The following is a 12,879-nucleotide window of genomic DNA, read 5'->3' on the forward strand; positions in this document are numbered from 1 at the left end:
GTTCTCAGAATATCTGATTTTTCAGCTCCAAAGAGGGACACATAATCTGGCAAATATATTTGTAACAGTAGAGGCAATAAGGCAGACTGTTTTATGTGTGGGCTGTCCCAGAACTTTAAAGGAGGCAATAATTACTCCATTGAGGACTACAGAACAAGGGAAGTGGAGAGAACCATGTCATTTTTATCCCAAGGGGAACAAAATATTACTGTCATTGCCACCTGCTGCCTCTGGGCTCTCCTTGGTCCTGGAAGATTTCAGGGGACACAGACCTACTACTTTGAACTATTATTTAGGGGAGTCACATCATAGAATATCTTCTGCCTGGTTTTCAAGTAAACGATTAAAAAGAGTTGGAGGGATTTCCAGCCAGTTTTATGGACCAGGCCTCCAGATTGCTACTGTTTGAATGAGCCTGAGAAAGAAGTAATTAGGGACGTTTGCTTTAGGTTGCTGTGTTGAATCTCGCTTCAGGGCACAATCTGCACTTGAAAATGAAATTGTAATTTTGAAAATACAATCACCATGGACTCTGCTGTTTTCCAACTTCTGCCCAAGCCCCTGGGTTTTTGTCTTTCATACTCTTGGAAATGAAAATGGGCTCCTTGGTTACTTATGGCCCCACGTTGTTGCTCACATTTCCACGGGGAGGAGTGATAATTGCTGTTACAGAACAGAAATATGAGCTACCAGGATCTTTCAGGAAAGGGCCAAGTTGTTGTTAAACTAAGTGGTCTCCAAAAAATCTCATAATGGGCTGGAAATCTATTTTGAATTTGGAAAATTGGAAGCAATTGTTTTAAGGGATTGAATTTCAATCTTTGCCAATGAACAGTTTTCACTGGAATGGATCCTTTCATAAACTGCTGGTAAATCGTGCACTTTTAGGTAGATGTTTCATGGTTAAAAAAGGCACTATCTTCTCATTTTCTCTAATGAGGAGGCATGTCCTTAACATCATGGAGTCCTGAAACTGGAAGGGACCTGTCAGTTGTTGACTCATCCCTTGAGTTTATGAGGGAGGCAGGTACAAAATGTTTCCTAGAGATGGTCCCGATTCCAGGACTCACAGCTCGTTAACAGAGCAACAAGGCAGTTTCCTCTTTCTTACCCTGAAGACCGTGGTTTTCAGTACACTTGGGGACTTCTGGGCCTTGCCTCATCTGTGCAGTCTTCCAAGGTAGCTGGACCTTTACAAGCATCACCTTTTTTGTGTAGAAAAATTTAATGATTTGTATCTAATTTCAATTAAGTCAGGTACAGATCCTATAGAATTAGAAAACTGATTATTGCTGGCAGGACCTTGGGATCATCTAGTTCAACTTCTCACTGTTATTTCAGCATAAGTGGCCCCTCCCTTTTCCTCTGGAGGCAGTTTTTCCTGGGGCATGCGTAATGAGGTGTATTTCCTTCTGGTAAACTGACCAGAGAGCTCAAATCACATGAGTATTCCTGTCGGAGGAAAACACCAGAGTGAACCAAATGGGAACACAGGCATATGCCTCTTCCCTTCCTCAAATGGCTTCAGGAAACTGAGCTGTGATTTGGGGGTCAGGGGCATCTAGTAGATAGCTTTCCTTCAGGAGCTGGGTTAGGTTTCTTGCTAGAAGATGACCTCGATCTTTTCTGGATCAGGTGACGTGGTGTGATATGGGTTGTTTGGTGGGTTTGGAGTAGGGGGTTGGCGCTTGAACACTCTGACTCATTCCTCTTCACTTTGGTTCCTGCTGAGGAATCTTCACATACAAAGAGCATAGACCACATGGAAAACATATTGGCAGCATTAGACCTACCCAATCTCTAACCACTGCCCACCACCCCATGCCCACCCCCAGGGCAGGGCTTCTGTGTTAAAACTGAGTTGGTCTATATGCCTTAGGTTTGAATTGAAGCCTGATTTTCATTCCCTGTGAATCTCTGCCTATACTCACCCCCAACCCCTCTCCCCAACTCAAAGAGGAAATATTAGAATTGTCAATCCAGAACAAGCCAATTGAAAGTGCACCCATTAAAGCCAGGGCAGAATTTGCTGGACATTAATGAAGAGCCTGCTTGTTCCCAGTGCTTAGCCCAAAGCGGGTCTGTGCTAGCCCACAGCCAGTCGGTAGCCCAAGTCAGACAGCCAACTGGAAGAGAAGAGGGTATGATTGGCATCTTCCCAGGTGACAGAAAGGGTGTGGCTTTCTTACTGATTAATATAAAAAGGATGAAAAAGGAAGTGGTATGAGCCTACTGTTAGTGCAGGCAGGAAGTGAAAAGAGAAAGTGAAACACTTATTCCTGCCTTTAAGGCCCAGTAACTTTTGCATTTGGCAAAATGTGGTCTAATGACCTCATGCTCTTACCTGAGAGACAGCCCTTTCTCTTGTCAAAAAATCTAGGAAATAAGTGGGGAGAGGGCCAAAGTATGGGAATAAAACTTTTTTTCTGTACTATAGGCCAATGCCAAAATGTGAGGAAATAAACTGAACATGCTCAACAAAACATTATCATGTATGGAATGAAGGTTTATGGATTCTGATTAATTAAGGAGAAAAGCCATATAACTTAATATGAAGTCTAAACTAGAAAAAAATTTCATGCTATTTTATCATTTTCTAATGTTACAAGAGCTAGTAAGTTAATAACTATAATTTTGCCTAGTGAATTTCCACATTTCTTAACAATACCGTTAATAAGAAATTTGTGCCCTTGGGCAAGTCATTTTGCCTCTCTAGGACTCATTTTCCTTAGCTATAAAACGAATGAAGATTTTGAATCAGATGCTGTGGCAGGTTGAGTTATGGATCCCAGAAAAAAACATATTCTTAATTGTGGCATTTGGTATTATTTATGAATTTCAAAAAGAGAGGTTGGTTATATTTGCAAACTGGTCTGTTCCTCTGGGCATGATACCCCTTTGTATTAAATCCAGAGGTTTTACTTTTACTTTATTAACTCAAGATTAGGACCTTGATTTGATCTTGTCATTAGGGCATGCAGGGATGAGTCCCCGTCCCTTTGGTGGGCTAAATAAATGGATGCTCAATCAAGAGCACAGAAGTAAATTCACAGAGAAGTAGATACACAGAGAAGAAGAACACAGAGGAAGAGAGAGAGCTCCACAGACCCAGCAGAGGCCACAGGATGAGAGATGAGCCTGATAGTTTGCAACTGAAGAAAAAGAGCAGCTGAGAAGCCCTGCGAGATGAGCCTTATGCCAGATTGGAGAAGCTGGGACCTTGGAGACTTAAGAGGAAGAAGGAAGGCTGAACCCCAGCAGACCTCACCTGCCATCTTGCTTCAACACGCGGCAACAAGTATTTGATGGAGAAGGTACCTCTTATGGTACCTTGGGTTAGACTCTTAGGGCCTTATAACAGTAATCTTCTACTCCAAATAAATACCCTTTATAAAAGCCACCAGAGTTCTGGTATTGCAATAGCACCCCTTTTGTCTGACCAATACATTGATCTTAATCTATTCCTGTGGGTGTGAACCCATTTATTTTGGTTTGCTTGGCTGCCAAAAGCAGATACCATAAAATGCATTGGCTTTAACAATAGAAATTTATTATTTTACAGCTTACAGTTTTGAGGCTATGCAAATGTCCACATTAAGGCATCACCAGATAATGCTTTCTTCCCAAAGACTGGCTGCCGGTGGTCCTGGATTCTGTCACATGGCAAGTCTTATGGCAGCATCTACTGATCTCTCCCTTCTCTTCCAGGTTTCCTTGCTTTCAGCATCTTGCTTTCATGGTGCTCTCTGTATGTCTGTCTCTCTCTTTTTCTCTCTCTCTCCATATTCATCCATTTATGTAGGACTCCAGTAAGAGGATTAAGACCCACCCTGGAAGTAATCTAGTCAAAGGGCTACTTACAATAGGTTTACATACACAGGAATGGATTAGCTTTAAGAAAGTTATTTTTCTGGGTACCTACGGTTTCAAACCACCACATCATTATAAGCAGGAACTTTTAAAGATGTTATTTTTAGTTAAGGTGTGATCAACTGAATCAGGATGGATCTTGGTCCTATTACTGAAAAACTTACAAAGAGAAAGCCACAGGGAGGGGCCAAAAGCTGGAAGTCAGTGGGAATCCAGAAGAGCAAGCAGAGGTCATCATGAGGACATTGCCGTGTGAGGGGAAAGCCAAGGAACCCAAGGACTGCCTTCCTGCCACAACACTGCCAACCAGGAGGAGGGTCCTGCTGCTAAGCCAACCTATTGTATATTTGTCTTAGCAGCCTGGAAACTAAGACAGATGCTGTTTAATAGATCCTTTCTGATACTTAGATTTTATGACCCTATGACTTGGAAAAAATTATTTCCTATTGCATAAGCCAGTATGATTTAAATAGTGCTTGCTACGTTTGTGCAGTGCTCTGGAGAAGTATGCATACTGACTGCTTTGTGTGACAAGGGGGCAAGAGGAGACTTAGGGGACTTGGTGGTTACAATAGAGGAGAGGGGGTTAAAGTGATGTTGGAAAGGTATGGGAGGCATTTTTGCTTCAAGTTCAGAGGGATTTAGGGGAATATTCAAACAATTACCCAGAGATCAATGAATCAGATACTTGATGGAAGCAGATTTCAAGCCAAACAATGACACAAAGAATTCCAAATCGGGGAGAAAGGAGGGCTTTCTCATCCCCATTGCAAAAGGAGATACTTTAAAGGGCCTTGTAGAACTACTGAAGTTTGCAAGACTCTGCTTTGATATGTGAAAAAGCGGTCTGTATCTTTATCATTTACATAAAGATACTACTACATACTTTTCTCTTTATTAAACCTTTCTCTGTAACCTTTAGTAAGAGTATTTACAAGTAGGGGAAAGGGAACAGATATTGTCTTTTCATGTGGTATATTTTTCAAGATGTGTTAGGTGAGAGTAGATCTAATATTATTTTCAGCTCCAAAAAAAATATGAGCTGGGGTCTTGTAACAGTGTACAACCTACAGTAGCATATAAAATATTTTAAATCCTTGCTTTAAAAACACTCAAGACTCTCGAGAGTAATATTAAGAAGCTTCTTTTTGGTACAATTGGATTTATAATAATAATAATAATTTTCTATGAAACTATGTTTCTATGGGTAAAGCAAAGATAAATATGGCAAATTTCACATTAATGAAGTCTGAATTCACGAGGTTTTGCTCTACTCAACACTACCCATCAAACTTCATTTCAGGAGAGAATAGGAGTTAACTTTAAACTCTTCTAACCAAAAACTTGGAATGTGTCACTGAAGTTTTCAAATGAGAAGTCCAAATTCTGGTAGGAAATATTAATTTGTCTATATATAATTTCTAATTTGTGTTGTGCTATTTCAGTGTAAGGATAATGACATACAGTAGAAATTGTCCAGATAAATGTAATTACGGTGATTTTAGTAGATCCTGGAAAATATTGCAATTATGTGACTAATTTAGTTCATATTACAGAAATCATTTAAACAGAAGCATTAAATTCAGTGTGAAATATTTATTTTAAATCATATAGCACAATATCTCTTAATTGTTAATTTTACAGTAACCATCTCCCATCTTTACTGACCCAAATTCATGATGTCCTCTCTTCCCTCCCTCCCTTCCTACCTTCCTTCCCTCCCTGCCTCCTTCTGCCCCTTCCTCCCTTCCATCTTCCCCCATTTCCTCCCTTCCTTGAGACCTTTAAGAGCTTGGGGCTCTCTTCCTGGGTATTTATACCTGAGGAGTTATGTGCCCAAACCCTTTGTTCTGATAGAGGTAAAGGCACTAAAGAATAGCCACAAGGTCAGAGAAGGAAGAAAATCTTCACATCCTCAAAACATCTCGGTCCGTAACTTTCATCCTGCTGCTCTGCTTCCTGGAAAGGAATTGGATAATGTCAATGGATGAAAGAGATCATGTATCAGGGTTGGAGTCATTCTGTATGTTTTGATACCTACTTTTTCTTGCCAGATTCCTTCTGGCTGGGGCTTCATGGAAAGTTCTCATTTGCAGACTTTACTTGGTGCTGGTTTAATCTAGAAAGATGTGCCTGCTCAGCCTTTGCTCTCTCTTCTGACTTCCTTCCCAGAATTAATGCTACTTTTCAGCAACCCTTGCAAATGCTTTTTCTAAAAATGTTCTCAGCAAAACCAGAATCCTAATTATCCCTTCTGAAGCAGATGGCCTAGTGTCACTTGCTCCCCCTCCTCTTTTTTTCCAAAATAAATTTTCCTCTTGACCAAACTCTTGATTTTGCACTGGCATATTATAACATTGTACAAGTTTTGCAGCATTTAAATCACACTGAATTATGATCCTTGCCAGAAGGGCTTGCTACCCAGAATGGAAGCAGAGGGACCTAAGAGAAACAGAGAAGAATCAGCCATTTGAAAGGGGCATGGAGTATTTGCAGTTGGCTGTGTACCCTTAAGAAAGCTGCGAACTCAGACCATCAGTTCTTTTCTTTTTTAAAAAATGAGGCCAGTAAACAGATTTTACTGAGAAACAAGAGAAAGGTGATAGTACATCCCCCCAAACATGGATGCGCATGTGCTACAGGGTATGACTCCCAATGTGGGGCCCGGGGCAGGCCTTTTTAGGGCCTGTCCTCCTTCCCCTCCCCACAGTAAGGAGGGTTCTCAGCTGCTTGCTCTCCTGAGTGCTGCCTTTCTCCCTTCATCTGCTGGCTTTCAGGGACCCAATAGGGAGGCCTTTCTGTTTGGAGCTATCCAGGGTTTCCTTTTAAGCCAAATTATTAGTTCTTAACCCACTTACAGGCTAGTGAGTAATTTAAAAAGCCCTATTCTGACTGAGTTGTTGAAATAATACCATGTACCTCTATCTGACAGGAACAGCTCTGTAGTTCATTGAAAAGATTCATGGACCCTGAGAATCATTATGTCTTTGGAGAAGGCTTGGGGCAAAAAGAGGCCGATGTAAAGGTCATCCAGAATCACCCTTTTCAATGGAAGGAGCTGATTTAATTCCAGGAAATGACCAATGATCTGTGTTTTTGTTAGCCCTCTACTTAAAAGTTTTCCAACTTCTGGGTTGGTTTGCTTTTATTCCCCAGTGCTTCCAAGCTATTTTTTTCTTTAGTTTACAGAATGCTTAGGAGATGTAAAATAATTTTTAATATTGATCCAGTTCAATTATAATCAGGAGTTAAGTCTTACAGAGCAACATTTAAATTATTTCCAATAGAACTTGTGCCTCCCCAGTTTCTAGCAGCCCAAGGACCCATAGTTAAGGATGAGTGGGCACATTGTGGCAGTGCAGTGGTCTTTGAGCCCCACCAGCTGAATGCTGGAACATCACCTGCCCAAGGCTCTCCCTCTCCCAGGGACAGAATCTTGGTATCTCTCACAGCCTTCCAAGGTCTTTTGCTCCAGACCCAGGACTCATCTTTTTTAAAAAAAATTTAAGAACAAAATAGGTTTATTCACACAACCATACAATCCACCCAAAATGTACAATCAATGGCTCTCAGTACCCAGGACTCGTCTTGATTAGCCTCCCAGGCCTTGCAGCTGCCAGTGGTCCTGCTGATGGTGAACTGCATGGCTCAGTCTTCTGACCCCACACAACGCTGGAGTTCTTTTGTGAGGCACCCAGATTGTATGGCTTTCCCCCTTTATTTTATTACAGGCTTCCAAAGATACAACCATTTGGTTTGACTCCTGTTTCCAGCTTACTTTCTTGAGATAATTCCTTAGAATGAGGTAAATGGCAGTATGTACTACAGACAATGGCTTGGATAAAGACTGAGCTTCTTTAGTTTCTCCTACTTCAGAGGGAGCTCCCTGCCCATTGAGGCCCTCTCTCAGAGGTCAGGGTACAACTTTTGTTCCTTTAATTTGTTGAGTGTCTCTGGCTTTCAGCTGATTAGGGTTCTAAAATATTAAGTCCTTATGAAAACAGAGCCAAGCAGCTCAATAATAGACATTGCTAATTGCCCCCAAATGCTTCTCACCCCTTTCCTCTCCTAAAGGAGAAGCATGGGAAAACTACAACTGGAGTGACCAATGGACTGTGGTTAACAGCAATACTATAATATTCAGGCATCTACGTCAAAGATGTGCTGTGCTGATAATAGGGAAGTATGGAAAAAGTGTGCCAAATGTACACTATGGACCGTGGTTAGTGGTAATATTCTGATGACATTATCTCATAATCTGTAACAAATGTTCCACCATGGTGTGGTGTGTTGACAGAGGGCTCTTATACAGGAGTTCTGCAAATGTGCATGATTGTTTCGTAAGTTCAAAATTTCTTTAATAAAAATGTGCTAAAAAATAATAGGGTGGGTTGGGAGGGAAACACACCAAATGTAAGATATGAACTATAGTTAGTAGTAAGATTTTGATGATATTCTTTCATGATTTGTAACAAATGTCTCACAACAATGCAAGGTGTTGGTGGTGGGTTGATGTGTGGGAATCTTGTATGATGTTATGCATGTTTTCTTTTTAAGTTCACAACTTCTACTATACACTTATTGTTTACATATGTTCATGTATAAGTGATATAAAAATAATAATAATAGAGTGGGTTGGGGGAAAATATACCAAATGTAAGATACTTTGGTTAGTAGTAATATTTTGAATATGCTCTTAAATTCTTAGTTAAAAATGTTTCACAACAATAAAAGGTATTGGTGGTAGGGTGAGGTATGAGACCCCTGTATGATGTTACATATGTTTGTTTTTTAAGTTCACAACTATTACTATACAATTATTGTTTATGTATGTTTTTGTATGAGTGATATACTTCAATAAATTTTTTAAAAGACCCCAAATTTCCTACCCATGTAGTTTGAATGAGCCACAGTGGCCAAAGCCTATAAGCATTATTTCAATCATCTACTGGGACTGGTTCTACTGTACTATAGTGGACTTGTTACTCACATCTAAGCCACTTTTCACTGGCCTCGTGATTGATATTACCCAAGTTATGCTTCAATGAGAGAGAGCCATAACTTTTTATTAATGACTGGGGAAGAAACAGTTTCCCTTTTCTGCTTCATGTGGAAGAAAATTCATGTAACCCTGATGACTCTTGGCAGCCATCTTATGACCATGAGCGAAGCCAGCCATGGTATGAAGCTAATGCCGTGGAAAAAACCGAATAGGCAGAAATAAAGTGGATCTTATTATTGAGCTGCTAAGGCAAACTTCATCAGAAATGTAACTTATCTTTTCATTTATATAAGTTAATAAACTATAAGTAGTTTGAATTGTGTTTTCTGTGACTTTTAAGAAAAAAGTTTCCTATTTGATAGATCAACTTCACCATACATATATTGTCCTATATATTTATTAATGATTGGGATGATAGGCAACATTGTTACTTTTCTGATACAGATAAATAAGAGTTGATAATCTATAATTATTCTGCAGAGTTTTCTGATACCTCTTTAAAGAATTGTGGTAAGATAGCTCTAACACCAAACTTGGTTCTCTCCTCCTACTCCCCTATTGCCATTATAATCAATTCTCAAGGAGCAAGAAAACCAAATAAGGAAGTCAAAGTCATATGGTCCAAAGAGTAAGCAGTGTAAATGGTATCCTTTATATCATTTAGATGATGGATCTTGGGGATTAACAAAGGTGACATCTACTCCGTGCTGACTTATGATTTCATAATAGCAGCTGGTCCCTGGCAGAATTATAAACTAGGCAACTGCACCGGAAGAGCCACTGATACAGTCTATGTGAATGGTACCTGTGAGAGTTGTTCAGTGCACAACCTGCACAAATGGATACAGAAATCTGATTTTAGAGAGTAATTGTTCAGGCCTAGAACTCTGGATAGAAACTGGATAAGTGTATTTGGTTATTATGACTAAAGAGAATGGAAAGAAAAGACCCATTTTTCTTCTTTCATAGCAACTGGTGGCCCTGGTGGAGGTCAGGCTCTGCAGTTAAATGAGTGGAGAGTCTTTCCTATCTTTGTTGTTTGTTTATAGCATATAGACTAGACAGAACCTAGTTGTAAAAAGTCAAGTGATGCAGTTACCTCTTAGAATGCAGAAGACAAAACAGAATTTCAATACTATTCAATTCAAAAGTCTGATGCCAATATGATTCTATTTATTTGTTTTCTTTTGTTATTTTTACCTCCATTCTCTTCATTCTCTAAGAATCATTCTGGAATTCTTCATAGATATTTGATGTCCTGCATGTTTCTATTTTTCTTATCTATTTGCTTAGTCTTTGTCCTTTTGCACTGAATTATGGGAGAGTTCCTTTATTTTACCTCCCAGCTTGCAAATTCAACTTTTTGCTATTTCCAGTCTATTATTTGAACATTGTATTAGATATGTTTTAAATTTTAGTAATCATATTTTTAACTTCTAATGCCTCAGATTTTTTTTTAAAGCATCCTGTTCTTATTTTATGGATGTGATATTTTCTTGAATTTCCCATAGGAGGTTAGTTTTACTTATTTTCAAGATTGCTCCTATTTCTCCATTACCTTGTCCCCCTTGAAGTTACTTAGATCTGTTCAATTGAATTTGTTGCCTTTTTTAAATGGTTTGATTTTTTTTTCTCCATGTTTAACTTTTTCATTGAGAACCTAGTTTGAGCAGTTATTTATTGATTTTTTTCTGACCAAATAGAATCCTTCTTCCTTTGCACTGAATGCATGTTTTAATTATAGAAGCCGTTTACTGGGGAGACTGGGGAGACTTGAGATGTGTGGCAAGTTGAAGAGTGGGGTACCCATCCACAGTGCCCACCCTGGGAGCTGCTCCTATCAGAACTGCCATCTCAGAGAGGTATGTCTGTGCTATGTTCTAGGGCAAACAAGGAGTCAGGAAATGTCTTTTTTTTTAGCGCCTCTGATCTCTTTTTTGAAGTTCAAAGTTACCTGTGGCTTTTCTCCATGGGCTTGAAGTTCAAACTAAAAGCTGACCCCTGGGAACTATTCACTTAAATTTTTTTTTTAGATTCGAGAATAGTTGTCAGGGCTTGTGCTGGAATCAGCTGCTGCTGCTGCCAATTGCTTTTTGGATATTGAAAAGAAGAAGGGACCCACCTAAATGCAATTTTAAAATTAATTTGTCTACTGATTGACCCAGGTCTCTGTCCTGTTGACCCTGAACTTAGGGTTTCTCTGGGATTTTCTTGGGGAAATTCTCACTACACTTGTTAGCTTCTATTTTTTTTTTTACAGATTTATTTTTTATTTATTTCTCTCCCCTTCCCCCATTGTCTGCTCTATGTGTCCATTCTCTGTGTGTTCTTCTGCGTCTGCTTGTATTATCCCACGGCACTGGGAAACTGTGTCTCTTTTTTGCTGCATCATCTTGCTGCATCAGCTCTCTGTGTGTGCGGTGCCACTCCTGGCCTGGCTGCCCTTTCTTCATGTGGGGCAGCTCTCCTTGCGCGTGGGGCAGCTCTCCTTGCGCATGGGGCACCCCTGTGTGGCACAGCACTCCTTGTGCGTGGCAGCACTGCACGTAGGCCAGCTTACCACATGAGTCAGGAGGCCCTGGGGATTGAACCGTGGACCCTCCATACGGTAGACGGACGCTCTATCAGTTGAGCCATGTCCGCTTCCCCCTTGTCCACTTCTTGATCATGTTTTGAGGGATGACTTTCACTGCTATTTTTTTCTTATTATTTTCATGGGATTTTGGGGCAGTTTAAAAACAACTTAGCATATCATTTACTACTATCACATTCACATTTTGTGTCTTTGCACATACTTTCTCTTTTCCCTGACATGTCTTTTTCCTCACCTTTGCAAGTTTTTTCTAATATACTACTCATTCCATTCCCTACAACTTAGAGTTAGTTTTTCCCACAGCTGGGCTCTGTGTGTATCTTTGACATTGTTGCGTTTCTGTTTTCTTGCTTGCTTCCCCAGGTGAGAAGGTCAGTTCAGCAGCCTTTTCCTTTTTGTCTTAGTTATCATTGGACCCTCAGAGCCCACCACAATGCCACGCACACAGTAGGCATAAAATAGATACCATCAAATTGGGAGAGAATAGCAATCCTGCTCTTTAGGTTACGCATGCTATCTTTTGTTGCTTTCTTGGAAAGAAGTGTCAACCTGCAACAATATTTAGCTATTGGGAGTTGTGCATTTAGGCACAGGTGTTGCACTGGCTGACTTTAGGTTCATGGTGACCATTTGGGTTAGAATGGAAAAACTATCTTTTAAAGATACTGAGAAGGTCTGATGTAGACTGACAGCCATTTTCTCATATGTGGGTACAGGATTGAGCACAATACCGTCACACCTCAAGGTATTATCCTTTGCTCCCCACTTGAAAGAACAAAAATAGTTGTTGAAATATTTGTCAAATACAAAAATAAGTAAAGTTTTGTAAATAGTTAAAGTAGTGAAAAATAAAATCCAATACAAAAGACCAATCAAAATTCTGTCTGAAAATTTTTTAAGTTATTATTTCATATTGTGTAACATTTATACATAAAATAAGCAACACATAGGTATGCTATAAAACACATTAATAAATTAAACACCATCTTACCACCCAGCTTAAAAGCTAGAACATTAAAAATACAGTTTCATCTTCCTACGTGTTTTTTCTCCACCCCATGCTACTGTCTTCACCTTTGAGATAAGAGTCCTAAATTTTAGGTTTATCATTACTATTTGTCTGAATTTTAAATGGCAGGGAGGAAGAAATGCCAGAATGGAGGAGTAGGAATTGACAACATTTCTATAAATCTGAAGTTGAACTTATCTGATAAGCAATTATAACTATGGCTCATCATTAATCCATTCATTTGCTACATAAAAATTTATATGATTTGTATGCACCAGACACTATGCTAAGTTCTGCACTTACAGCCATGAACAAGCTATAGTTCCTGCCCTCACAGAGCTCATGATCTATTTGAGGACACAGACAATTAAAATGGCTACAATAGGGTATACTAAGGGATCTGCT

Source organism: Dasypus novemcinctus, chromosome 27, assembly GCF_030445035.2.
Source record: "Dasypus novemcinctus isolate mDasNov1 chromosome 27, mDasNov1.1.hap2, whole genome shotgun sequence".
NCBI lineage: Eukaryota > Metazoa > Chordata > Mammalia > Cingulata > Dasypodidae > Dasypus > Dasypus novemcinctus.